Raw genomic sequence first — 27660 nt, 5'->3', positions numbered from 1 at the left:
ATTATAAAATTAATTTAATATAAACAAAAAGACAATTAGGAGACAAAAGAAATAAAGCAAAGGGTTAAAATGGCTGGGTGCCCTGGCGGGTTGCCAGGAACACCCTGGTATCTTGGGAACACTCTTTTTATCCCCTCCTGCTATAATGGTTTAATACATATTCAAACATATGAACCTCCCTGGTTCCTCCTTCTTAAAATATGCTTTTGCACAGTTTTTATTTTCTGCTGGTCAGCACTATTTTTCCTGGTCATCATTATTCTTGCTGATGAGCATTATTTTGGAGTTTGGTTTCCTTTCTTTTGTACATGGTCACTTGTTGATAACAGTCTGGGCCCATCATCCTTCCCCTGAGGGCGGCTGGGCTTCATATCTTCTGCTGATAGCAGTTTGGGCTCTATTGTTCTCCTGATAAGCAGCTGGGGCCCCACTGTCCTTGCACTCTGGGGTTTCCTTGCCCTGTACCTAGGAAATTCTTTTAAGCTTAAAATTTGTTAGCAAGAAAAAAGTACATACATAGCTAAAAGTATTTAACATATAATATTCATCTGCGAAAGCCAATATCACAATACAAATTTATAACAAACCCCTCCTCTTCTGTTTTTTATAAATCATTTGGCTTGAGCAATAATCCTTGTTTTCTAGCTTCTAGCACTCGTTCATTTTTTCCACAAATCAATTTAGCTTCTTCCAACAGATCTTTCACATTATTATGTTTTCTTAATACCATGATTTTTTTTGTTTTTGCCGTTCCAGATGTAGCCAATTTCAGGTTTGTAGGCATTTGCTATTCCTTGAACTATATTGGTGATCAACCAAATTAAACAGGGGATTAAACAAAGAAGAAATATTAAACCAACTGTAGCACTGCTACAAGGGGAAGAAACTTAGCTTCTTCTACTACTCTATCCCCAATACATTATTCCACCAATTAGTGGTCATTACTGATTTTCATTTTTGGACCGGCACATGGGCCATTTTTCTGATAGCCTTGGCGATATCTAGAATGGCATTTTTATTGTCATTGAAAACAACAATCTTATGTATTAATTTTCTCACAGAACACCCCTTCTTTTAGCCAATAAATAGTCTAAAGCCAGCTTATTTTGATATATTGCAGCTGAGGCTTTGCATCACTGACTGGCTATTAATTCCATAGCTCCAGCTGTTTCACTGGTTATGATTTCTACAACAGCTTGGAGTTTCATAATGCAAAAATTTGGGTTCGATATCCCCAACTTCCATCTTGTGCCCAAGAATGTTTCCAATATGCGTTCAGGGGCCATTTCTCATCTCCCCGTTTTTGAGGTGCTCCAAACCATTCCCTTTTATTTCTTTCTAGGTCCTCAAAAACCAACACCCCCAATTGATTTCTGTCTCGTCCTGACAAAAGGAAAAGTCCTGGTTGAATCATTCTCAGAGTACAACTCCCTTTCCATTGTGAAGGGAGCTTTGGGTATGCTCTTTTCTCACATATCCCAAAATAAGACATCTGATGCTTTCTAATAGTCATTTTTATGTTGATTTATATCTCCCCAAAATTTGGCTATTTCTGGGATTCCAGAGTAAGGATTTTTCCCTGTACTATTACACTGGGAGAATCTGTTTCTATTACCATGTACACAATTTTTTTTTTTTTTACTTTCCTTTGGGTCTAATACAGAGTTGGTTTCTCTGGAACTTACTATGTACAAGTTTTATTACCAATTTTATACTTTTTACCAGGAGTATTTCTCACTTCATGAAGAAATTTTCTCCATTTAATTGCTGTTTGAGCTTTGCTTACAGGTCCTGACGTGAGGTTAATACAGGCCTAGGTTGCTGTGTTGGCTTTATCTTTTCACTTACCATTTGCTCTCTTACCAAACCTTGGTTATTTCTCCTGGCAACAACTGTGAAGCAAATCCATCTTTTTTCTCCTTTTGGGCAGTTGTTTTCTAATCTATTACTACTTGTTCCTAGATTTTCTGTGGTCTAATATTTTCCCTTTATGCATACAGGTACTTAATTTGGATGGGTTATAGCAGTGATTATCGATACTGGTGTGGGTAATAAGAAAGAAACCCCGGTGTCTTCCCATGTAAAGCTTTCGATAGCATTTGTAACATGGCTTTGCTGGTGTCCCAAAAGGGAAAAAGGATAAGTGACAGAAGAAGGAATAATAGGGGTCCAGTATGGCTTACACCCCCACCAATCCTGCCTATGAGTTTGCAGCTCACAGCAGGTGTTTTATATTCTTCTTGGTGGCGAGTTGTAGTGGTCAGTCTGGTCTTGCCCCCTATTTCCTTGTCACTTCCTCTTTTGTAATTTCCAAGCAAATTTCTTTTGACACCTTTTAACAGCAGTTTCCCACCGTTCCTCAGGTATTTCCCACTCAACATGCACTAGTAATTTCCCATCTGTAAAAAAAAAGTTATCATTTAAGTTATTCTTAATAGTTTTGGCACACAACACTTTGTGCAATGAGAGGCTTAACTTTGTGAACCACAAAACCTATTTTTTTCTAATTTAAACACTTTTATTTAATCCAGATAGCATGTCCTGTATTGGGATGATTTAGACAAGGTATATGATGTGACACTGATGGAAGTTGTGGTTCTCCCCCCTCCTTTATACAAATCATAGGCAAAAGCAAAAATATGCGAGGATTTCCCAACCAAAACAGCCCCAGTCCTCCTGTTTGGAGAGGAAGTTTTCCTCCCCAAGGTGGATATCCAAAGTGTCTCAGAACCTGTCCAGGCAGGACTTGAAACTACTGATACAGGCTTGGTCTTACTTCTCAGTTAGGCGTGATTCTTAGCTCATCCTTTGGACTATTTGGATTGTCTCAGTTCATTACCACCGGTCTCTATCCAAGAGTACATTTGGTATCGCTTGGTTTGGGTATTACAGTCCAGTCCTCAGGTCTTTTGATCTTATTGGTGTGAATCCAACTTCACTCTTTCAGTAGTACCTGAAAACGATTTCTTAATAACACAGGGAGAATGAAAACATCACATCGAAATTTTCCATCAGTATTCTTTAAAATTCTTGGGTTAAACGAAATTTAACAGTTAACATAGGAGCTAATCTCTTTCTGCGTGTTCAAATTAGTTAAACAAGAAAGGCTAGGTTAGTTTTAACTTCAAATAAATTACATTTATTACCTTTTTACTCTTTGGTTAATATTTATTTGTTTTGCTTCACAATCTTCTTTTATCAGTTTCTTAGAACAAACCCCTTCCTTTTAACAACAAGAGTAAAAGAAAGAAAGGGAAGAAAAAAATAAGAGAAAAAGAGATCTTATTTCAAGACATTAAACACCTTGATGAGGTTTTGAGAACCTAACGAGCAAGCCTACTTTTGCTTTGGTCCCATCATACACCAGTCTGTTTCTCGGCTGTTGTTCCGTTCCTTCTTTCCCATTCACAGCAGTTTTTCAGGCCATCTCTCTCCCCCCCTGCTGCCCCAGCTCTGGGCTGAGCAGGCTCTATTCAGCCGCTCGCTCTGCAGGGAGTGGCCCATAGGCTGTCACTTGCGTGCCGACCCTGGGGCAAAGCCCGTGTCCCCTGTCTCCCTGCTCTGCCGTCCCTTCACACACAGGACTGGCATGTTCGAACACACTCAGCTCCCACCACAGCCGGGGGGCAGAGCCCGGAGTCCACAGCGCTCTGGTCTGGGGCTCCTCTGCTGGGAAACCTCCTCGCTCCTCAGCGGCAAACCTCACCCAGCACCGCTGCCAGGCTGGCGAGCGCTGCCGGCACCCCGCACCCCTCGAGACCCCAGCACAGACAGGGCGGGTCCCGCTCCAGCAGCGCCACTCACGAACCGCGCTCTGCACCCTTCACATCGGGTGGGAGAGGACCGGGAGCCGCCACACCGGGCCCTGCTGTTCACCACTCACAGGGACCGGGTCCTACTGCAGCCGCTTTACATAAAAGCAATAAAACAACACCTAAACCTAGCAGCTCCTAACCCAGCGCTCCAGATGCTCCTAACATCTCCTATTTCAGGCACAATTCTCACCTCTAATTGTGCTTGAAAGTTTTTCTCCCCACAAGCCAGTGCTCACTCTTCGGAGCCAACAAGACACTTCACGCTCTCTTTCTAAAAATCTTTACAACTCTAATGGAAAGGATCGCAGACCTCCCTCTCTCTCTGCCACTATCATCTCGCCACTCTTTACACCACATCCCTCCAGAATCTCCACTACACAAATTACTCTGCTTCAGAATCAACTACAAATTCCAACACCTCCTTTTGGGGACCCTCCCCAAAGCCATCAAAGGCGCCAGACACATCTCACATCAATGCAGAGCAGATGACCTCCGCAGAAAGGCCAGAGAGACCAGTCAGCTAGCCACCTACCTTTACCAACTAAAACAAACTTGCAGTTACCATTTTCACTCTCTTGAACAGATCTTCAGTCAAGCTAGAAATGAAGACACAGACATCATTCTTCTCTAAATTTTCTTCTACAAGTACAAAGGGTCCATCTTCACACAGCTGCTTAATGTGAATAATCTCTAGTGTAACTTTTCTCATGACAAGATATGATCAGGTCTTTTATTCTTACAGGCATTTAGATACATTGACAAGTTTCTGACAATACCTTTATGTTTCAACAGTACTTGCAGCTTATATACTATGAACAATCTATAGCAAGAACCAGTCTTACCATTGTTTTCAAGCTCTTCTTTCACAAAATAAGACTCATCTCTAAATTAACACATGTACTTATTAAAATAGACCAAGTTTAGAGTCTCCACAATTCTCTTCTCAATTCAAAACACCAACAATCCTAATTCTAATCTTTTAACTGGGCCCAATTCTGCTTCTTTAATAAGCACAACTGCAAAACAACACAAGCACTTCTAAAGACATGTGCACTCTCTTGGCAAATTCAAAAGAACATGAAATCATGGCGATTTTGAGCCTGATCTTTAGCTAAACACACCATCACAATAACTCTTTAGTAATCATCAGAGAGACGATCAGCATTTCATATTGTGAAAAGAGAGACCAAATAATTTTCAGCAGCAGTAAAAAGATTTACAACAATCCACAGGATTTTGCTTTTAGGCTGGCACCAGGTTCTGCTGTTAAGAACCATGGGCTGTGCCCATCAGCAGGGGACACAAACAACATTATGGTTAACAGCTCTAACACTTATTGACAAACTGATAAGTTTCCACCTCAAGGAGTGAGTACTATGCAAATTACTGTAACTTGCCTTTAAAATTAAAATCAAACACAAAATTCTACGATATTCACTAATGTAAAGAAATTGGAAGGCATACTAAGAAATGGGTTTGTTTCTCTACAAAATATTGCAGTCACTCAAGAAAAAAACAAACAGAGCTTACTTCTTTGTTCCACTTTCTCCCAGGATGCATTTCTTGGAATTCTTCTAAGCTCCTCTCCAAAACTTCTCTGCTCTTCCTGAAATCTCAAATTTTAAGCACCGACATAGCTTACTGCTGCAGAAGCCCACAGCACAATCACACACGGAATTCTCTCAGAAGCCGGTAAAACAAAGGCTTGCAACTTGCAGCTCCCTTGGTTTGGAGCTGATACCATACGCCAGTACTGCTCCATATCTCACTCACACATCTGGCTAAGAAAAAGCTCTCTGAGACAGTTTGACACCAGTCCTTACTCCCAGAATCACAGAACTTAATGTGCCAGAGGTCTCATAAGACCCCGGCATAGAAAACCGGGGTCCCAGAGGGACTCACCCAGCTGTCTCACCATTGGGCATGTTCCCGGCCTGTTTCACAGCTTCAGGAGGTTCCAGGAGTCACTGAGAGCTCCTCTGATCCCCCTGTGCCTGGAGCAGGGAACCCGAACCAGCGTCTGTGGTTCAATCCAGCCTGCCTGCAGCCGCCTAAACACAGCTCTGCGGCTTGAGAGCTCCAAATAAGTTTATACAATCCAGGGGCACCAAGACCTAGAAGGCCCCTGCCCTCACTTTACTCAAAAGGGATGAGCTGAACTCATCCCCTCAGGGCACCCTCCGTGCCCTGATCTTATCAGGGTTCGGCCCGACTCACCGCCGGCCGGAGCTCCAGGAGTTCTCTTGCACTCCTGAGGCTGACCCGCCCCTCCGTCTCAATAGCTCGGCAGGGAGTAGCTCTGGGAGCACGATCTCCCAGAAAAACCTTTCACTGTCGCCACAGCGGGGCAAAAAAAAACTTCTAAAAAAAACCTCAAAAAAACCCCAAAAAACAAACAACTTCAAACGCTGAATCGCATACCAGCTCACCAAAGCGACCCCTCCCCCGCAAGCAGCTCTTGTTGCCCAGGGGGGAGGAAAGGCGCGGACAGAAGATTGTTACCGCTGAAGATCAATAGATCACGCGGACACAGGTTGAGGTGTGGTAAAGAAAGAGCAGAGTTTATTTTTCCTCCCAGGATTTATAGGTTTCCGACCACGGCCAGGGATTGGATGGTCAGGATAACACTTTTTCACTGCACCGGCCATGAGAGATGCCCATCAGAAGACATGTAACAGAAAGAATGTACACATATCTATGTTTACAGTTACTGTCCTGGGAAAGTCCTTAGAAAACTATGTTAGCAAGCTCAGAAGCTGAGTTTTCAGGGCGACATCTCACCCTTTTTGGTTTAAGAAAAAAAAATGAAAAAGAAAAATGAACAAAGAAATTAACAACATTATAATCAATCAAAAAAATAAATAATAGAAAAATACAATACTCCATACAATCAGAAGGCTGTAATTTCAGGGTGATATCTCACCCTTTCGTTATTACAAAAAAACCTAAAAAAACCCAGAAAAACAACAAAACTCAAAAATAAATGACACAGTTATCCAACATCAACACCTGCTTGTGGATGGCTCTCAATTTGGTCACAGAGGCAGAATCCATGGCCAAATTGAAAGGTGCCTGGGAAAACCTATGAAATGCTATGACAGCAGTCTGTAATTCTATCAGTTGGGCTGATCCAGCCTCATGACTCTCCAAAAACCTAAAAAAACAAAACAGCAACATCAATGGAAAGATTAATGTAATCAACTTGAGGAGCAGAAACTGCTCACAGAACCTCCTCCAGCATCTACTGTGCCTGTGGGGTCAGTGTCAGAGGTGACTTTAAATCAGAGTCCCCCTTTAATAGACCAAACAAGGGAGACTGTTGTGTCGTGGTCAGTCCCATGTAAGGACACAACCATGTGAAAGTCCATTAATATTTGGACATCATTCATGCAGTGTCTGCACTGAATGCAAAAAAAATAATTGCACCTCCAAATGCGGGACTGTTAGTCCCAATATTATTTTTGACCCTCAAATAATTTCAGGGAGGTTGTAGAGATGAGCAGCAGGAAACTGCCTGCAAACTCCAGAGAGGGCTAGAGCCCCATATCATTGGCAAATGCCAGCAAATTTTGCACGCCTTATGGCAAAATCTCCATTGATATCTCTGTGTGGGCTCAGCATTAATGATAGCTGGCACCAAAAAGACAAATTTTGGTCTGTCATCGGGATGCAAAGGAATTGCAAAGAACAATCCTTCAGATCCACGATGAGGACTAGCCAATCAACAGGAAGCATAGCAGGTGAAGGCATGCTAGCCTGCATCACCCCCATGCTTTTTCATCATAGCAGTAACTTTCTGGAGGTATTGTAGCAACCTCCATTTCCCAGACTTCTTCTTGATATAGAAAACTATAGCAACCCCCATTTCCCAGACTTCTTCTTGATACAGAAAACAGGAATGTCCCAGGGACTGGTTGAAACTCTGTGGATCACTGTGATCCAACTGTTCTTGCATCAAGTCACGGATGGTGACTAGTCTATCATGAGAGAAGACAACAGAAAATGCTGAACTAAGAGTCAGCCTCAAGTTCTTCTTTGTGTTGAATGTGTCAGCATTGGGTCCAGGGGTCACTCCGGGGGCCCATCAGCAAACCAGACAATCGTGATGTCCATGCCAGTGTCAAAATCCACGGAAACTAATCTCTGACAGCATCTCACCAAGGATGGACCGGGTGCAGACCCATTCAGGATGATTCCTGGCTGTCAGAACAGCAGTCCGTGAACCCAGGGAGGTCCAGGGAACCCGAAGCCACCATCTCCCTGCAGCTGGGTCTCAGCTCTGTGAACATAAAACTCAAAAGGCACAAAGTGACTAAATCCAGGTCCCGCAGGGATAGGAACAGGAGGCAGGAGTGTGGAACCCATGGCAGAAATGCACCCCAGGAATTCCGAATCAATGTCCCCTAGGTGAGCAATGGTGCCTTGACAGTGACATTCAACCATGCCACAAGAAGAGCACTCATGCCCTCACCCACCGGACCAAAGCATTTAGAAACACATGGAATGCCTGATACGCTCAGCTGCACATTCATTTTACAAGAGAACAAGGTTCAGAGGCCAGCCGAAGAGGCTCCAGCAGCCTGGGACCCCTGGCTCGTCAAGGCCACTGGCTTTTTCCCTGCAGCATCACCACCCGAACCAGTGGTAAACAGCTCAGGTCCTTAGTGTGCCGCGGCCGCAGGAGGCGACAGGGGAGGCCTGGCCCCAGCTGCAGGCTCGGGTGATGCCTGGGAATCTGAGGCGGGGGGGTTTGGAGGCAGTTCAGCACAGCCCGCTCCCGGCGCGGGGCAGCGCTCGGAACCGCCCCTAACAGCGTTTCTTCAGGGGCGAAAGGTCCAAGAAGCGGTGCCGGCTGCTCCTGCAGGGGAACAGCGTGCGTGGCTGCCGGCGTGGGGCCTGGGCCCGGCCCGTCCCCCCCGCGGCGCAGAGCACGACCCAGCCACAGCAGGGACACGGGACAGACCCTAAGGCATCCCCCAGGGCCGGCGCCACCCCCCGTTCAGGCACCCCCCCATCAGTCTGTGCTGGTGTAAGAGACGGCCCGAAGATTCCCTCATCTGTCTCACAACCGTCTCAAGGACAGAGACTGAGACCCTGAATATCACAAGGGACTTGGTTTGGGGGTTTGGGCCTAGCTGAGATGGATGTTTGCTCAGTGATTGTTTGCAGGTGGTTGCACGGTACACTGCTCTCGTTCCTGCTGGTGAGCAGAGGCTTGGTAACCTGCACAACGGGTTTTCCACGACTCATGGCTCTCATTCCTGCTGGTGAGCAGAGGCTTGTGCCTGGTACCCTGTGCAATGGGTTTCCACAACACCTTGTCCTTGTTCCTGCTGGTGAGCAAAGACTTGCAAGACATGGATCGCTCTGTACCCTACACCTGCTCCCTGCGCAATGGAATTTCATCACAATGATCATCAATCTCATCTGGTTTTGGCCCTGCGCCCCTCGCTCTGCAAAAGACTATAAAATTATACCCCAAACTCACCTTCCTTTGAGATCTCCCCAACGGACAGAAGACTCTGCGTCGTTGGACGGCTGAGTGGACTTCGACGTTGGTAGCTATAATCCCCTTACTCTCTTTCTCTTATGCTTTGCTTTCTCTTTTCTTTCCCTCTATCGCATATTAGTGCTGATGAGCACTCAATAAAGTGTGTTTTCTTGTTTAAGTCCTTGGTTTGCTGATAATCTTTTGTACTCTAAGACTGGCTAAAAGAACCACATCACGAATCCCACCTTGCGGATCGTGACATAAATTGGCGTCACGGACAGGATTCTGAGAGACAGAAGGGGTTGCAGGTTGTTGTGCAGTCTGTATCAGGGGAAGGACGTTTCGCTTCAGCCGCACCTAGCCTGCCATGCTGGTGAGCAGTGTCTAGAAAGCAAGGGAGGCGACTCGAATTTCTCGCAAACTGCACACGCCCAGGTGCAAAGCACCCCTACACTCATTTGAGGGCTCTGTCTTCAGAATTTTACACGGGATCTTTGAGTACAAAAGGTGGGACTTACTGGTTTTTTATATGCTGACTGCTTGGTGTAGCGGAGAGTCTGAATTTTAACATAAAGGTGTGCCTCCCAAGCAGATTTGGTCTCTCCACCCACGACAGGGGGGAACGCAGCGTTGGCTGCGTCTGATGTAGTGTGACTGAGTTTTACCTCCCTGTAGTGGTTCTGTGTACTGTTATGTGTTTTTGATGAATTTTGACTGCTTGGTGTAGCGGAGAGTCTGAATTTTAACATAAAGGTGTGCCTCCCAAGCAGATTTGGTCTCTCCACCCACGACAGGGGGGAACGCAGCGTTGGCTGCGTCTGATGTAGTGTGAGTTTTACCTCCCTGTAGTGGTTCTGTGTACTGTTATGTGTTTTTGATGAATTTTGACTGCTTGGTGTAGTAAAGAGACAACTTGAATTTTAACATAAAGGGGTGCCTCCCAAGCAGATTTTGTCTCTTCATCCATACAGGGACGCGAAGGGTGACGTGGCAAAGGCTGCGTCTGTGCGTAACTTAAGTCTTACCTCCCTGTAGTGGTACTGAACCCTTCACACACACAAACATGAGTGAACACTCTGAAAACTCTAGTATAAAAGATAAAGCTGCATTCATTGCTTTGTTAGCAAAACACAATGCTAAGCCCTCCCCAGCTGGGGAAGAATGGGCTCAAAATAATTGGTACAACCTGGAAAATGTAACTGATAGAATTTGCTCCCTGCAACATGAGGCAAAATTCAAATTTGGCCATAATAAAACCATAATTTGTTCTGTATTGGGAGCTTGCCTTACGTCAGCTGTAGAGGCTCGCATGAGACGAAGGCAGGAAGAAAATGCAATTATTGAATCCCTACAAAATTTAGTTGAAAGTTTGCAAAATGAAAATAATTTGTTACGAACTGCTCTGAGTGAGGAGTGTGCCAAAAATTCACAGTGTGCTGATTCCTTTAAGGAGTCGCTGGAAAAAGAAACTCCTCAGATAAATCACAAATATTCTCAAGCAGAATTACATTTGGTAAAAAATTGTGGTGAAAACTGTTGCTCCCAAATAAGACCTTTGATTAAAACAGAATATAACTATATCAATGATGAAGATCTTGATCCACATGTAACCACTAAAGAAATCCCGTACACTGCTACTGAATTGGCTAAGTTAAAAAAGGAGTACGAGCATCTCCCTCACGAGTCAGAGACAGAATACGTATTTCGAGTGTCTCTCACAGGGGGAGATCAAATTCGATTATCTGAACAAGAAGCAAGTGGTTACTGGGGACATGGTGTTTTCTTAACAACAGGAGATAACCGCAACCCATGGTCCCTAACACAGCGAGCTGCATATTGGGCAGAGGGACTTAACCCCCTGGAAAGGGGAGATCCTGTAGCTCTAACCGGCTCCCCAGACCAAATTCTCAAAAACATTCATAAGGCAGCTTGTCTACAACTGATTTATGAAAGAAAATTAATTGTTGGTTATGAATCACCAATTTTGTTACCTGTGAAAGCCGAAATTATGACCCCTTTAATTTGTGGTCTTCCAGAATCACTGAAACCTACAGCAATTCTCCTCCAAACAACCACAGATGATATCCTTGTGGGAGGAGATGAAAAAGAAGTAATAAAAAATAAAGATGCTGAAAAGAGGTACACTACCTGGGAAAAGGGACTGTTGGTAGTTAATCCAGCTCTCATAGAAGTAGAAAAAATTACACAACAACAACCAATTGCATTAAAAGGCCCTTTTGAAATTACTAAGACAGCCACTACTGGGACTCTCCACCCTGACGGGGTGGCCCAGAGGGCCTCAGTGAGAAAGTGGTATGCCCAGATTGAACATGACTCTAACATCTTCTCAATAACAGAAGAAGCTGTAAAAAATCAGGTGATACAAAAAACTGAGAGCTTAAGTAGCAGCCATGACAAACCTGACTTGATAATTAAAGAAACCTCTCTTAACATAAAAACAGAAAAGGGTAGGATGATTTCTAGCCTACAGTATTGGTGGAACTTGGGGGTGAAGAAAGGGGTACTGAAGGGTTTAATGGTTAACCTGCCACTTAAAAAATTAAGTAAATTGGTCTCTCAGTGGCAGGATTCCAGCCCCATTGTACCAAGCGCTCCACCTCACCCTCAACTGATTCTGGGCAGTGGGCCAAAGCAACACCACTCACAGGTTCTGGACAGTGAGCAAAAACAATCAGCAAACTCTTGGTTCACTGATACCTCTGCCAAACGAGAGGGAGAGGTGTGGAGGTGTGGGGCAGTAGCCCTCCACCTTTCCTCTGCTGAACAAATCGTTACTGAGGGAGAAAGCAGCACTCAGGCTGCAGAGCTGATAGCTGTTTGGAGTGTTTTCCAACATGAGGTACAGAATACCTCTCTTGTCTACACTAACAGTGTCTTATCTACACTAACTCCTATGCTATGTTCAAGGGATATACTGAGTGGCTTCCTTTTTGGCAACAAAAGGACTGGGAAGTAAACAGAATTCCAGTATGACAAAAGGAAAAGTGGCAAGAAATTCTATGCTTTCTGCTGGTAAGAGTGGGGATTATATCTTGGTTAGTCCAAACTGAAACTTTTAAAAGAACTACAGGAGAATATGCATGGGTAACCTCCGATGCCCTGGGGATAGAGCATTGGATAAACACCCACTGGATAATTCCATCGTTTTAATCTCCTGCCCCTATGTGGCAGACTCTGTTTTGTTTATTTTCTACAGAAGAACACCGAGGGACATGAAGATCAGATAAACCATGAACTTATAGATTTAAAATAAATGCTGTAACAAAGCCTATATTTAGTGTAATAATCACATACCATGGTGTGAATACCCCTTTTTGTGCTAAATGACAAAGCTAATGTTTTCCCTGTTTTTTCTGTTAACTCAAGGTGATGATGTTTCAATACGCTGCAGACTGAGTACCGGATCCCACACTGAGCCTGTACACAGTCAAGTTGCCGGATCTCGTGGCCAGGTTATATCTTGTGAAACTTGAAATCAAGATTGTTGGCTGAATGTAACGGCTGTACAGTTGTCCTCCAAAGTCGTGTGTGGTAAAAACAATACCAAATATTGGGGGGAGCTTAATGTTCAGGTTGTAGTACCTACCACACAGCCACCAAGTAGATTGACTCCAAAAATTTTTGAAATTGGACCCTATGTAATCAGGAAAACTGGACAACAACAAATGCTATTTAACCCAGCACGGTCTATCAAACAAGTCGAATTACTAATGCAAAACAATGTCTCAGAGATTCAGCCAGCTTGTTCACCTTTTTTGTAAACTTCCTTTGAGGGGCGGACAACCTGGTTGCGAAAGCGAAATTCTTTTCACAGACGGATGACAAGAGATATAACCGGTGTTGTGGGATCAGGACTAGGAATTTTGAATAGTAATGATTCAGAAGTATTGATGAATAAATTGGCTGTTGCAACTAAAGATTTGACCAAAATACAGCAACCACTGAGGTCATCTTTAACTGCTTTGGGAACCCAACAGTGGTTGCTATCAAACATATTACCAAATTGGGAAAGGGTAAACGTAGATGATCACAAATTAATAATTGATGCACTCAGTGCTACCCAAAACAATGTTTCTCTGGCTCTTAGCTGTATTCAAGCCCAGTTGTGGATGCAGTCAGTTGCTGCATCAATTATCAGAGAGGGTGAAGAAGGCACCTTTCCCACTGAGATTCGGAAAATAGTCTGGGACAATGCCAATGATTTTGAAAAAGAATTTCAATCTTGGTGGAATTTGGTAAATTTTACCTACGATCCCACCACAAACACAGCCACAGCTTTTGTGTTGACAATACGTAATGCTTCAGTACATTCAATCTTTCCTATCATTGCACTGGGGCTGAATCATGACGGAGCTGTTCTCTATCCTTTAGAGCATAGGGAATGGGCCCTTCAGGCTGGTGGGAAATGGCAAACTGTTGGTTTAGAAAATTGTATTGTCCGGGAACAAAAGGGGTTTATCTGTGAAAGTAATGCAATCAAAGCTCAAGACATTTGTTTAGACACAGAACAGAATATCTGTCATTTTGAAATCCATCCTAATGAGACTTCTGAAACAGTGCTTGTGTATGTAGGCAATGGATGTGTATGCTTGAGAACTGCTTGTGATAGTATGCTTGTAGAAAACATAGTAGTGGATACTAAGAATCATTCAAATTTTTGTGTATGCAATTTTACTGAGATTGTAGGATGTGACTTTTCCTATTTAGCTCCAGTTACTTCATATTATCTTTTGCAGTATAATTACACTTTGATTCATCGTTTAGTGCCTGCTCCAATTGGAATGAACTTTACTCTGGTAAGGCAATTGTTGCTTCACCAGGATTTAATCGAAATTTTGGAAAAGATCAAAAAGGATGGACAAAAGACCTTAGTTACGGTTCACCACAATGTGAAAGGAATACATCGTGTTCTGGAAAGAGTAAGGAAAGATGCTGAACACAAGTGGTGGGACACTCTTTTTGGGTGGTCACCAACTGCTACAGGTGTTTTGAACAAATTGTGTCATCCCATCATCGTCCTCTTGGTTTTAGTTTTACTTGGTTCTATCTTTGTTCTATCAGCAATCTTGTACATCCTGAATTGGAGAATGATGAAGCGGTTGACACAATTGACTTCCATAATGGATGCACACAACATGATTGGTACTTTACATGTTGCTGATACCCCTAAGGTTATCAATACTCGATGAATTATGCAGGCACTACAATAAATAATCTGACATTGTGACTATGAGGTTAATCATTTTATCATGGTGTATTTTAGAATATAATTTATTGTTTGTTTTAAGATAAGAAACCAATATGTAAGTCTTAGTTGAAATTATATATATGGAATAGTTTTTCTTTGAAATCAGCATATTGATTTTCTTATTGTTTTTGTTTTCTCTTTTTCCTTTTTCTGTCCCTTATCTTTTCCCTACTACCTGTCTCTGTTTTTTCTGGGATATACTACCAACTGTAACGAGTCCTGAAGACTTCAGAGAAGAATTCTGCAGCAGTACTACAACATCGTGCAGAAAGACCTCGACGATTGTGAGCCACGGGGTGGTGTAAGAGACGGCCCAAAGATTCCCTCATCTGTCTCACAACCGTCTCAAGGACAGAGACTGAGACCCTGAATATCACAAGGGACTTGGTTTGGGGGTTTGGGCCTAGCTGAGATGGATGTTTGCTCAGTGATTGTTTGCAGGTGGTTGCACGGTACACTGCTCTCGTTCCTGCTGGTGAGCAGAGGCTTGGTAACCTGCACAACGGGTTTTCCACGACTCATGGCTCTCATTCCTGCTGGTGAGCAGAGGTTTGTGCCTGGTACCCGGTGCAATGGGTTTTCCACAACACCTTGTCCTTGTTCCTGCTGGTGAGCAAAGACTTGCAAGACATGGATCGCTCTGTACCCTACACCTGCTCCCCATGGAATGGAATTCAGCACAATGATCATCAGTCTCATCTGGTTTTGGCCCTGCGCCCCTCGCTTTGCAAAAGACTATAAAATTATACCCCAAACTCACCTTCCTTTGAGATCTCCCCAACGGACAGAAGACTCTGCGTCGTTGGACGGCTGAGTGGACTTCGACGTTGGTAGCTATAATCCCCTTACTCTCTTTTCCTTATGCTTTGCTTTCTCTTTTCTTTCCCTCTATCGCATATTAGTGCTGATGAGCACTCAATAAAGTGTGTTTTCTTGTTTAAGTCCTTGGTTTGCTGATAATCTTTTGTACTCTAAGACCGGCTAAAAGAACCACATCACGAATCCCACCTTGCGGATCGTGACAGCTGGGAGGGCACGCGGAGGCGGCGACCCCGCCCCGGGCTTCCACCGCCGGGGCGCCGGCTGAGGCGGGGTTACACCCCCTGGGTCCGCGGCGCCCCGGACAGCCTGCTGGCAAGGATCCAACCCCGCCCCGGGCTTCCACCGCCGGGGCGTGGGCCGAGGCGGGGTTACACCCCCCGGGTCCGTGGCGCCCCCGACGGCCCGCTGGCAAGGCTCCAAGGCCGCCTCAGGCTTACACCGCCGTGGCGCTGGCCGAGGCAGGGTCACGCCCACCGATCCCGCGGCGGCTCCGTTCAACCCGCCGGGGGTCCCGGCGATCCCGGGGGAGCCGACCTCGGGCCCCAACCTCAGAAAGCTGCACCTTCGCCAGATCCTGAGCAGCCGGAGCAACCGGGGCTGATAACTGACCAGCAGAGCCTCGATCAGGGAATCGCCTAAAGCCTCCAAAGCCAACTGCGAAAAAATCGCTTCAACCACAGGGAAAAAACCCTCAGTTCTCCCATACTCACACAATCGCTGAAAGTCAGCATACGAAACATCCCTCTTTGATCAGACACCGCATGCCATATCTCCAGAACCAGGCCCTCCGTAAGAGAAAGCCCAAAACCATCCATAACCACAGGCTAGACAGTACCCTGTAACACACGTCGGGTTTCACCAGATGTTACCGCTGAAGATCAATAGATCACGCGGACACAGGTTGAGGTGTGGTAAAGAAAGAGCAGAGTTTATTTTTCCTCCCAGGATTTATAGGTTTCCGACCACGGCCAGGGATTGGATGGTCAGGATAACACTTTTTCACTGCACCGGCCATGAGAGATGCCCATCAGAAGACATGTAACAGAAAGAATGTACACATATCTATGTTTACAGTTACTGTCCTGGGAAAGTCCTTAGAAAACTATGTTAGCAAGCTCAGAAGCTGAGTTTTCAGGGCGACAGAAGATCACCACTAAAGATAACCTTGGCTCTGCTCTGAGACCAGAGCTGCTATCCCGCTGCGAACAGATTTGATACAACACCCCTGCGGCTCCTGGACTACAAGCCCCAGTTCTGGTTTGCCACCCTGGGGCTCCAGGACAGGAGCTTGCAGGGAGGAAGTTAATCACTCCATGTGTCCCCACCGTGATCCAGTCCCTGTGGAAGCATTGACGCCTGTTTACTCTTACTCCAGCACAGCACAGAAAACCTTTCCTCTTTAACAACTGTAAGAGATGGTCCGAAGATTCCCTCATCTGTCTCACAACCGTCTCAAGGACAGAGACTGAGACCCTGAATATCACAAGGGACTTGGTTTGGGGGTTTGGGCCTAGCTGAGATGGATGTTTGCTCAGTGATTGTTTGCAGGAGGTTGCACGGTACACTGCTCTCATTCCTGCTGGTGAGCAGAGGCTTGTGCATGGTACCCTGTGCAATGGGTTTCCACAACACCTTGTCCTTGTTCCTGCTGGTGAGCAAAGACTTGCAAGACATGGATCACTCTGTACCCTACACCTGCTCCCCATGGAATGGAATTCAGCACAATGATCATCAGTCTCATCTGGTTTTGGCCCTGCGCCCCTCGCTTTGCAAAAGACTATAAAATTATACCCCAAACTTACCTTCCTTTGAGATCTCCCCAACGGACAGAAGACTCTGCGTCATTGGATGGCTGAGTGGACTTCAACGTTGGTAGCTATAATCCCCTTGCTCTCTTTTCCTTATGCTTTGCTTTCTCCTCTTTTCCCTCTATCGCATATTAGTGCTGATGAGCACTCAATAAAGTGTGTTTTCTTGTTTAAGTCCTTGGTTTACTGATAATCTTTTGTACTCTAAGACCGTCTAAAAGAACCACATCATGAATCCCACCTTGCGCATCGTGACAACAACACAATACAATTGCTCACCCTCACTCCAGCACAGCACAGGAAACCTTTCCTCTTTAACAACACAATTCCAAAAAAACCCAGACTTTAGCGTAACAATCACACCTATTTACGCATTCTCACATCTGTTCCATTCAACTCCACCCAGTCACAGCAAGACAATAAGGTGCTCTTTACTTCCCAGTTACTTGTTAATATCCACCCATGGGCACTGTAATATGTCAAATATCTCAAGTTTCTTGGATTATTCCTCAATTTGGCAGTTTTAAGTCCAAATTTCTTGGATTTAATCCTCAACTTGACAAAGTCTTAGAGAATCCACATTTTACTCTGTTTTCCCAGTGGATTGTGCCAGGAAAACCCTGGGCTCCCTTTCCCGAGGGGCTAACATCTCCCCTGAGACCCAGTCCCAGTACCCCCGGGGGTATCTTGAAACCCCCACTTCCCGCTCCCCCAAAGATTACTTACAATCCATCTTCTTCTTTGGGTCTTCGTGCACAAGAATTATGCAGCAAAAATACTGTGGTTTTTAGGGAGCCTTTTTCCCCTTTCCTTTGCTTTATTCCTCTCCTTCTTGTCCTCGGGGTTTTGACCTGCAGGCGCTTGGCCCACGCTAGGAGAAACGGAGAGGGGTCTGCTGAACTCAGCAGGGGCGCGCCCGTTTCCCCGTTCTGGATCTCCGGTCGTCCTAGAGGTGAGGTGCTTATCCCAGACGAGCCCACAAAATTATTAAAACGAGATTCACTTAATAAATTATAAAAAGAATTTAATATAAACAAAAAGACAATTAGGAGACAAAAGAAATAAAGCAAAGGGTTAAAATGGCCGGGTGCCCGGGCGGGTTGCCAGGAACCCACCTGGTATCTTGGGAACACTCTTTTTATCCCCTCCTGCTATAATGGTTTAATACATATTCAAACATGTCCCCTCCCTGATTCCTCCTTCTTAAAACATGTTTTTGCAAAGTTTTTATTTTCTGCTGGTCAGCACTGTTTTTGCTATTCATCATTATTCTTGCTGATGAGCATTATTTTGGAGTTTGGTTTCCTTTCTTTTGTACATGGTCACTTGTTGATAACAGTCTGTGCCCATCATCCTTCCCCTGAGGGCGGCTGGGCTTCATATCTTCTGCTGATAGCAGTTTGGGCTCTATTGTTCTCCTGATAAGCAGCTGGGGCCCCACTGTCCTTGCACTCTGGGGTTTCCTTGCCCTGTACCTAGGAAATTCTTTTAAGCTTAAAATTTGTTAGCAAGAAAAAAGTACATACATAGCTAAAAGTATTTAACATATAATATTCATCTGCAAAAGCCAATATCACAATACAAATTTATAACACCTGAGTGATGCCAGCCTGGCTTAAGGTAACTGGGTGTGAAATGGCTCATGGAGGCATCTGCCAAAACAGCCAAACTTCAGCTGCTTTCCTGCTCCTGGGGTGGAAGGAGATGGCAAGAGCATGATGGCTCAAACACAGCACGACATCAGGCTGCACCCTGAGTCAGGCTGAGTCACACCACCCCACACACTCTGTGCAGGAGGAGAGAGCAGCCCTGGGATCAAGGGTTATCCTCCAGGCTTCCAGGGGCTGCCTGGCAGAGAGGGGCTGCAAAGGACATGAGCAGTGGGAAGGGGCAGAGGGCAGAAATAAACCCAGTGCAGGGGTGGGAGGGATGGAGGTGTTTGACTCTGGTATGTAATTGCTCCAGTGGCGCAGTGAAGGATCAGTCAGATGCTTGGCTAAATAATCATCTCCAGGGGACCACAGCAGGAGCACAAGGACTTGGGGTGGGCCTTCAGCACAGAGCTGGTCACCCCACAGCATCCTCCCAGGCTTCCCTGGTTTCATCCCCATGATCCCAGCGGGGCTGGCAACAAGCATCGGCCTGGAGAGCATCACAACATAAATCAGAAAGCAACCCTGAGGCAGCAAGGCAGCAAGAAGGCAGCTGGGAGGCTGCCTGTGCCTGCCAGCACTCACCAGCCCTTCCTACAGGGCAAGTGACAGAGCCCTGTCACTCAGCGAGGATGCAGGAGACCAGAGGGAGCACAAACCACATCTCACCCCTCCACAACTGCAGCTGCCTTAGCAAGGACCCGAGGTGCCTCCAGGAGCCATAATAATGAGGACAATTAGTGCAGTACAAATGAAAATTTCCAAGTGCTGCACTCTGTTTTTACCCTGACCTGAAGCAGCTGAGGTACAAAGCCAGTGGTTTTGGGAAGGCTCTGAAGGCTGGTCCCAGCGCTGCTGAGGGGACAGGCCGGCGTGAAGGTCACCAAGCTGTGAGAGAAGGCTGTCAGGCCCAGCCTCGCAGGCAGGGGAAGGTCCCTGGGGACCCCTCTGCTTAGGGGCTGTGCACTGGCACGAGTCTCCCTTTGCTCCTTGCTGGCCTGGGCTGGATGCACTTTCCCTGGCCCATGGAGGGGTTTTCCAGCCCAGCCCAGCCCAGCCCAGCCCAGCCCAGCCCAGCCCAGCCCAGCCCTTCGCTCTGCCCAGCCCTTCGCTCTGCCCAGCCCTTCGCTCTGCCCAGCCCTGCCCAGCCCAGCGCAGCTCTTCGCTCTGGCCTGGAGTCTCGGACTAGGCTCATCCATTCTCCCACGTATCCTGCAGCACCTCAGCACAAGCCCCAAACACGGCCCTGTTCCTGCTTCCCAAACTTTTCCCTTATCAAGTGGCTTTGGAAGGATCCCATGCCCATGCTTCACACATCTGTTCCTCCCTGCTGGCCCTCCTGTCCTCCCCACTGTGGTATTTGCAAAATCACCAAGTTCACAGCTGTGGGAGCTCTGAGTGCTCCGTGCTCTCTCCTCCAGGCCATCACAAGGGTGTGCCACTGTGTCCCCACAGCCTCCCCTCTGAGCCAGCTCCTCATTGCTGTGACAGCTGCCCATTCCTGCTGTCCTCTCACCTGTGCTGGTTTCAGCTGCTCGCTGAGGTTCTGCCAGCAGCAAGAACCAGCACTTTCCACCCCCAACGCTGCTCAGAGGATGCAAGACACCCCAGCCAGCTTCTTTGTCTTTGGAGGAGGAGCACAGCTTTTTGTTCTGGAAACAATAGGAACCACTCCATTGATCCATACCTGCTCTTCCTTTTGTTATTCTTCAGTACCTGTCCTTCCCTTTGGAAACGTCGGAGCCAGAAGCCTCATCAGCTGCTCTGTGCAAACACACTTTGCTTTGTACTGGCTGTCTGAACACAGAGCCAGGAGAGAGAGCCCACGAGCTCCTGTTGGATCAGCTGTTGCCAACACACGTGGCCCAGGTAGAGCCTGTGATTTATTTAATATGTACAGTTACAATAATTTCATTTTGGAATCAGCCTCGTGAGACAGGTGTGAATAAAAGGGTAACATTTGGAGGAGAAGAATTCCTGATTTGTGCTCAGACAGAAGAAATTCTCCTCTGCTACCTTGGCAATAACACAATGAAGGAGGAAAACAAAATCATTCACATTCCCAACTCCCTTCTCTCCAGTAGCACCAACATATATTTTGAAGAGCCTCAGTGCAGGTTTTTATGGCAGAAAATAAACAATGAATCGTGTCCCCCCCCAAACAGAGGCAAGAATAACATCCTGACTGCCTGCAGCCTCAGCTGCTCACCTCCTGCAGAGCTTTCTGGCTTGACCAAGCCACAGCACAAACAGATTTGACACTAGCCAACCCCTTCATTGCTGAAGGAGAACACATCCAAGACCTCCACATCTTGAATTCCAGGAGCTCCTGCAGTCCCTGTTTAGCTGGGGGCAGGGTGCTCAGGGTCATCACCTGCCCTGCAGAAGAAGCAGGACTTGGGTTATCAGAGCCTTTTGCTTCCCACTTGATTTACATCTTGGACACACCCAAAAAACCAAGGCACAGTACTACTGGACAGAGTAGTGGATCAAAAAATGCTCAGGCTCAGACTCACCCAGCACTTGAGAGGGTCTGATATTGAACTCCACATTAATTTTGAGTGGATCTGAGAAAACTGCGTAGGTGGGAAAAGGCAGAGAATTTTGACTTCTTTTCTGTCTTCCATCATCCTTTTCCAGCGTAATTAACTCATCACAAATAATTCAGGCGCTGAGTTCTTTCTCTTCATTTTCCCTGTGATCAGGCAAGTGCTGAAATTCCTCGAGTTTATTCCTTGTTTCAATCTACTCACTGAATCATTGTTGCTGATAACTCCCCAAAGGGAGGAGGAGGAGGCTGCTCCTCAGCATCTCACCGTGTGTGCCAGCCAGAGCTGGAGATTTGGGCCAGACTGGTTAATTCTGATCAGATCTGGAGTTTGCTCCTTTGATTTGCTGAGCATGAAATCCAGAAAAGACTTTTAGGGGAAAAGATGATTTAAAATTTTCACTTGCCACTAACGTGGCATTGGATTGGCTCCCAGCCTGCCCTGAGATTTCTGTGATTTCTGTGTTGCTCTTCCCAATTCTCCTCTGATTTTGTGGTTCTCAGATTGGTGTAACATCCTGGTTTTCTTGCCCTGCTGCCTGCAGAGCACTTCTCCAGGATATGATTGAGAACTCAGCCCTGGGCACCAGCATAGCCAAAGGGAACGTCCCCCTCCATTCCAGCAGCTCCAGGGTTTCCACCTCCTTGTTGTGAGGTGCCCTTCAGAGAAGCATCATTTTCACTGGAGTGGCAGCTGATGCTTCCCACTAATTCAGAGCTGAGATAAAACCTCGGGGAAGCTCTGGAGCTGCAGGACCTTCACAGCCATAACTCTTCCCTCTGGGAGTATTTATGTTCTCGAGACTGATTAAGCTGGGCCTGAGCCATACCTCACACTCCTTGAGGGGCTCTCCTCCTGCAGAGGGTGACATCTCCTGGGAGCAGCAGTCAGAGATCTGGGATGGCAGGGAGTGAAAGCTGGGAGCCCACCAGGAATGATTTGAGGTGAAACCTCACAAGAAAAAATCTGAACTCCAAAATCCAGCACAGTTTCCCACCCTATCTGCAAAGGGAGAGAGCTTTTGGGGTGATTTCTCTAAGGATGAGGAGGGGGGACTCAAATCTTCCTTTGATTGTTCCTCCTGGTCATCAACTAAAGACAGGGAAGATATTTCTGTGGGAAACACCACTGCTGGATGTGTCATCTCTCACTTGGAACATCCCCCAGGGACAGGACAGGGCAACAACAAAATGCAGCTAGAAGTGGGGAAAAGGAGAGGAAAGAGAAGAAGTAAAGAAAGTCAAAATGAAAATAGGGAGGAGCTGCAGGGTCCTGCTCCCTCAGGTCCCTGCTGCCAAGGCAGCATCCAGGCAGGCACAACAAACTGGCTGGGGCTGCCACATGGGATGTGATTAACAGGAAACTGCATTTTCCCCTAACATTTTGAGTTAAAGGGGAAACCCTCCCATAGCCCGGGGAACTGCTCTCACTCAGAGGGGTACATGGGCCAGCTCCCCTGGCTGCTGGCTGGGGCGGGTGGCTCTGAGGAATGCTGCTGTGCCCAAAGGAATGAGGTGCCAGGGATGGCCAGCCCCAGGAACCAGGCTGCAGCAGCCACAGGCAGCAGCGCTTCTCCCTTCCCTCTCATCCCTCTGTACACGTCCTACTTCTACAAAGCTCCTGACCACCCCAGCTCCCAATTTCCCTCTCCTTTCTCCAAAGTGTGACATTCCCACCATCTGTAAGGCTGCCAAACAAGCGACTTTGCATTTCCCTGCAGGGCTGCACTTCAATTAAAAGCTTTTCTTGATGTTTTAACTTTCACCTCGCTTAACTGAGGCTCCCCTTCCCAGCCTCCTCCTCCTTTTTAATGAGAGGCTGAAATTCTGGTTAATGGTGTTTGCAACGGGCAACACCAACTACGCTTCGGAGGGCAAAGGCTGCTCCTGGCCTGGCTGAGAGCCATGGAGCCTGGAGCAAAGCCACTGGAAAAATATAGGATCCAGGCCACAGAACCAGTGATCCTGGCCTTTTACGTGATCCTGGCCTTTTATGTGATCCTGGCCTTCCTTGCTCAGCACTTCAGAAGTAGCACTGCTCCTTTCCCTGTTGGAAAAGCAAGGACCCAAGTGACAGAGCCCAAATTTCCCTTTCTCGAGCACCACTGCAGCACTACCACCCCCAAATATTTTAGAAGCGTGGGCTAAGTTAAATGTAGTGAAATAAAAAAAAAAAAAAAAAGAAGTCTGTACAACCTCTTTAATTTGCCTGCTAGTTTATGAGCAGGTAAGCTGCTCCCCTGCCAAGCTTTTCTTCACCAGAAAAAAAAAAAAAGGGTTAGAAACACTTCATAAAAAATACTGAGCACTTCAGAAATTCTACAAGTCCTTGTGCAGGGGTGGGGATGATGTTTTGTGATGTACCCATCTTTTAAAAAAGATAATGTGTGTGAAACAAAGGCCACCCTTATTTTACAGCCAGCCAAGGCTGGATTCAGGAGGTTCCCATGAGGTACACCCAGAGCTGCTCACTGATGAAACCAAATCTTCTGAGGAAAGAAGGGATTGGAAGCTTCCAGGGAATTTCCCTCGTGCTGCTGGGAGCCGGGGAGGATGACAGAGCCATCACTGAGCTCTGCTGGCCGCTCCCCATCCCTCTCCTGGCCCAGCCCTGCTGGCTCCTGCCAGTGGCCCCAGGTTGCTGGGAATGGAGCAGCTCTGGACTGGGATGCACGGGAGTTTTTGGGGCTCACTGCAAAGGGTTTCCTTGCTCCAAGGCTGATCCTGCTGCAGGCACAGCCCCATCTTCCTGCAGAAGGTTCCCCCAGCTGCTCCCAGAGCGGCTGCGCTCGCTGAGCCGCTCCACCCAGGTGGTGCCAGATGTCCTTGAAGCGCCGCCAAGGGAAGGGACAAATGTCTGCAAAATCACTCATCTCTCACTGTCCCGACCATTTTATTTCATCCCTCACGCTTGTACAAGCTGGGACCCTCCTCGCCAGCTCTGCAGGAGCTTGAAACCCGAGCTGCTGCGCTGGAACACTTCCACAACTTCAGGCACAGCTTTTATTTCTGGCCTTGGAACAATATAAGAATTTCTGATCCTGGGTGCTTGGTCGTCTCTAAAAATCATTCATTTGCAGCATTGCATCGCCTCACAGTGCTGTGGTGTGGGATTTGGGAGGGAAGAGCAGGAGCTGGAGCAGAAGGGCAGCTCGGAGCCCGTGCTGGGGCCTCGCAGATGGACGAGCAGACGCTGCCAGGGGGGAGCATGGGCTGGCGGCGAGGGAAGGGGGCCAGCAGGGCCGGGGGAACGCAGGAGCTGCAGCCAGGAGTAGGATTTACCAGCCCCGAGGGCTGACACTGCCCGCAGGGAGCCAGCACAGGCAGCTCTCCCGTGCCAGCGCAAAGGCAGGGCCGAGCTGGCTGGAGGAGCCCAGCTGAAGCGATCTTCCCTTAGCCCCCCGAAGTAATCCACGCTAGCTCTGTCGAATGGAGGGGTCAGGGAGATCCTTTGAGACCAAGAAAAGACCAAAAATGCTGCTTCTCCCTCCGGGGCCTCAGAGGATGTTTATTCTGGCTAGCTTCCAGGGGAGAAGAGACCGGGTTTCTCCTTCCCGGACTCTTTCAAACCTCGGGAGAGGGGCGGGGGGACATACAACACCAACCATTGGGATAACGTTTCAGGGACAGGGAGGGGAGGGGAAAAACACGTCACAGCTGCAGGGAGGGTCTACACAGAAACCAGGTAACTCCCAGAAATATGCACCACCACATCTGCCCCTACTTTGATATATGTAATTAAATGAAAGGTAATGAGCTTATACGACTTACTGACCTGAAGCGGCCCACCAATTCCCATTTGCAGGCTGGTGAGGGTTACTCCGGTCTGCCAACTCTATATGGTTGACATCTGAGGTAGCTGAGATTAGCTTAACTATGCTTCTGTACAGTATTTTGCTTAGCACTCCAAACACTAACACCGTTAGCAAAACAATGACTAGCAGTGACAGAATAGTTTTCACTACTGAAGCCCACCACCCCGAGAGTCCCCAGTTTTTAAACAGTCCATTGAACCAGTCATCTGCTTCTTGCTTGACTTGTCCGATCATGCTTTTCATCTCTCGGAGCGTGGCATGGATGTTAGGAGCTTTTGATGTCAGGTTCATGCAGCAGAGACCCTCCAACTCCTGGCACTCGTGCCCGTGGAGCAACAGGAGAAAGTCTATTGCAGCACGGTTTTGAAGTGTCACCTGCCTGGTAATTTCCTCATCTTCTAGGAGGGCACTTATGGCATTAGATGTTAAATTTGCTTGTTTTACCACCCAGCATTCTAGGTGTCGCAATTCACCTAGGGCCTTGGCTGCAGCCACCCAAGGAAGGAAAATGGATGCAGCAATTCTTTTTGATTTGGACCAAAGGAAAATCTCTGAGTCACAATTTTCATCTAATTTGGTAGCACTTCTCTTTTGAATTTTCTTGGTCAAATTGTTTTTATGGGTCCACTCAGCAATTAATGTTTGATTGGGCGCTAACAGTGATAGACACCCTCTGGTACACGGCCCTCCGAGGAGACGGGATGGAATTCCTGCCCATGCACGGTCCCCACAAATGAGGAACAGTCCTTTGGGGAGGCTTTTGGGATGTGTATGAGCTGAGGAGTGCACTTTGATGTAGCTTAGTACACGGCACCACCTTTTTGCTGTGAATTCTTCTCGATGTTGTACTATATGGTGGAATGTTTCTTTATGAGTTGGAGGACTGACCCTAAAGTGTACACAGTATGATGCTGGGGAGGAACCCAGCAGCTCTAACTCCTGGGGTTCCTGGCTTGCCTTAGGAAAATGGGGTAGCCACTCTTCGGCGGGGTTTCTTAACTCTGCTTCTACATGAGTGCTGAGTAGTTTATTACCTGCTTCAGGAGTCAGTGTACTAAAGCTGTGTGTGAATTCATCATGCTGCAAGGGAATTCCTACCAGGCAGGTAGACATTGGATTTTTTGCTGCTGCAGTACAGAGACAAATGTTTTCCTGTTGGAGTGTTTGTGCCAGTGTCTTGGTTCTAGAAGACAGGTGTCTGCTAGGGAGAGCAGGAGCCTCCCTTGGGATGAAAGAATGTAGACCCCCTCCCTCCGAATTATTATAAATTTGAAATCAAGGGGCTTTCAGGCAGAGATCTGGGGATAGGAATAACAGTTCTTTACTAGTATAACCAGGCAAACAAACAAACAATAACTACAGCAATAACAAAAAAACAGAACCAGGGACCCCGGGACAGCCTTCTCGGCTGAGATGGGATGGAGGAGAGGCTTTGTTTTCACAAACCCAGGCAGTCAGTCCCGGTGCTCCTGCAGGGCTCCGAGGAACAGTCGGCTGGAACAGCAGGGACGAGCTGAGATCCTGGGCCGGTGGCTGAGGTGTATCAGCAGGGATGAGCTGAGATCCTGGGCCGGTGGCTGAGGTGTATCAGCAGCTCCACGGCGGTGCCTGGCACTGCCACACGTCCCGGCAGGGCAGGGGGTGCGAGGCCACCAAGAAAGGGGAGAAGGAGAAGCAGCAGCAACTCCGTCTGGGTGATGGCAAAATTCTCTTCTCTCCACCGCAGCAGCTCCGCGACCCAGCACACGAACGTCCTTCCCTGAAGCCGAAGAAAGAAAGCCAGACAAAAAACTGTCCCCACCCTCCTTTTCTGCCCCCTTCCCACCCCGCCCTGGGCCCGGCCACTCTTTGTCCGTTGTCAAGCACTCCTAAGTACCGGTAGTTAGGTTGTCCCAGCACATAATGGGTAAAAATTCCCTGGGCAGGCCAGAACAACAAAACAAACAACGAAAAAGGACACCTAACCCTCAACACTATCCACCCCGAATTTTTTCCCATACCAAAATGTTACATCAAATATTAAACCTTTAAATTATACACGAACACATACTACTTTAACTATATACATATGTACATACAGATACAGATACAGATACAAGCACAGTGTCATGGATAGTTCACCCTAAAACCAGGTCTCCTTGGGGTATGCACTGGGTCTCTCCATCTTTTTGCATCACCCACCAAGTGCAACCCGGTCCCTGAGCAAAGACAACCCCACGGATTGGACTGTCTTTGCTGGAGGCAGACTTAACCCAAACAGTTTTTCCCAGTGTAATAAAGAATTGAGTAAATAAAAATTCGGAATAAGTTTAAATAAAGTATGTATAATTATAACTAAATGTAAGTATGGAATAAGGAATTCTCCTCCCGGTCGAGGTAGAATTCCTTTTCCAAAAATCACGAATTGCAAAAGAACCCCCCCAGATAACAGGTTTCAGCA

The 27660-nt window shown here is 46.8% G+C and overlaps 1 long non-coding RNA gene across 1 annotated transcript; it reads left to right on the top strand.

The window, feature by feature from the left end:
• Positions 1–706: 706 nt before the first annotated feature.
• Positions 707–27174, top strand: LOC147650448 (uncharacterized). The gene is made up of 2 exons (XR_015276726.1): positions 707–4469; positions 26394–27174. It is a non-coding gene; the product is annotated as an uncharacterized LOC147650448 (long non-coding RNA).
• Positions 27175–27660: the final 486 nt, after the last annotated feature.

This window comes from Cyanistes caeruleus, chromosome 15 (genome assembly GCF_971803275.1).
Source record: "Cyanistes caeruleus chromosome 15, bCyaCae1.hap1.1, whole genome shotgun sequence".
Lineage (NCBI taxonomy): Eukaryota > Metazoa > Chordata > Aves > Passeriformes > Paridae > Cyanistes > Cyanistes caeruleus.
This window is presented reverse-complemented; position numbering and strand designations above follow the sequence as displayed.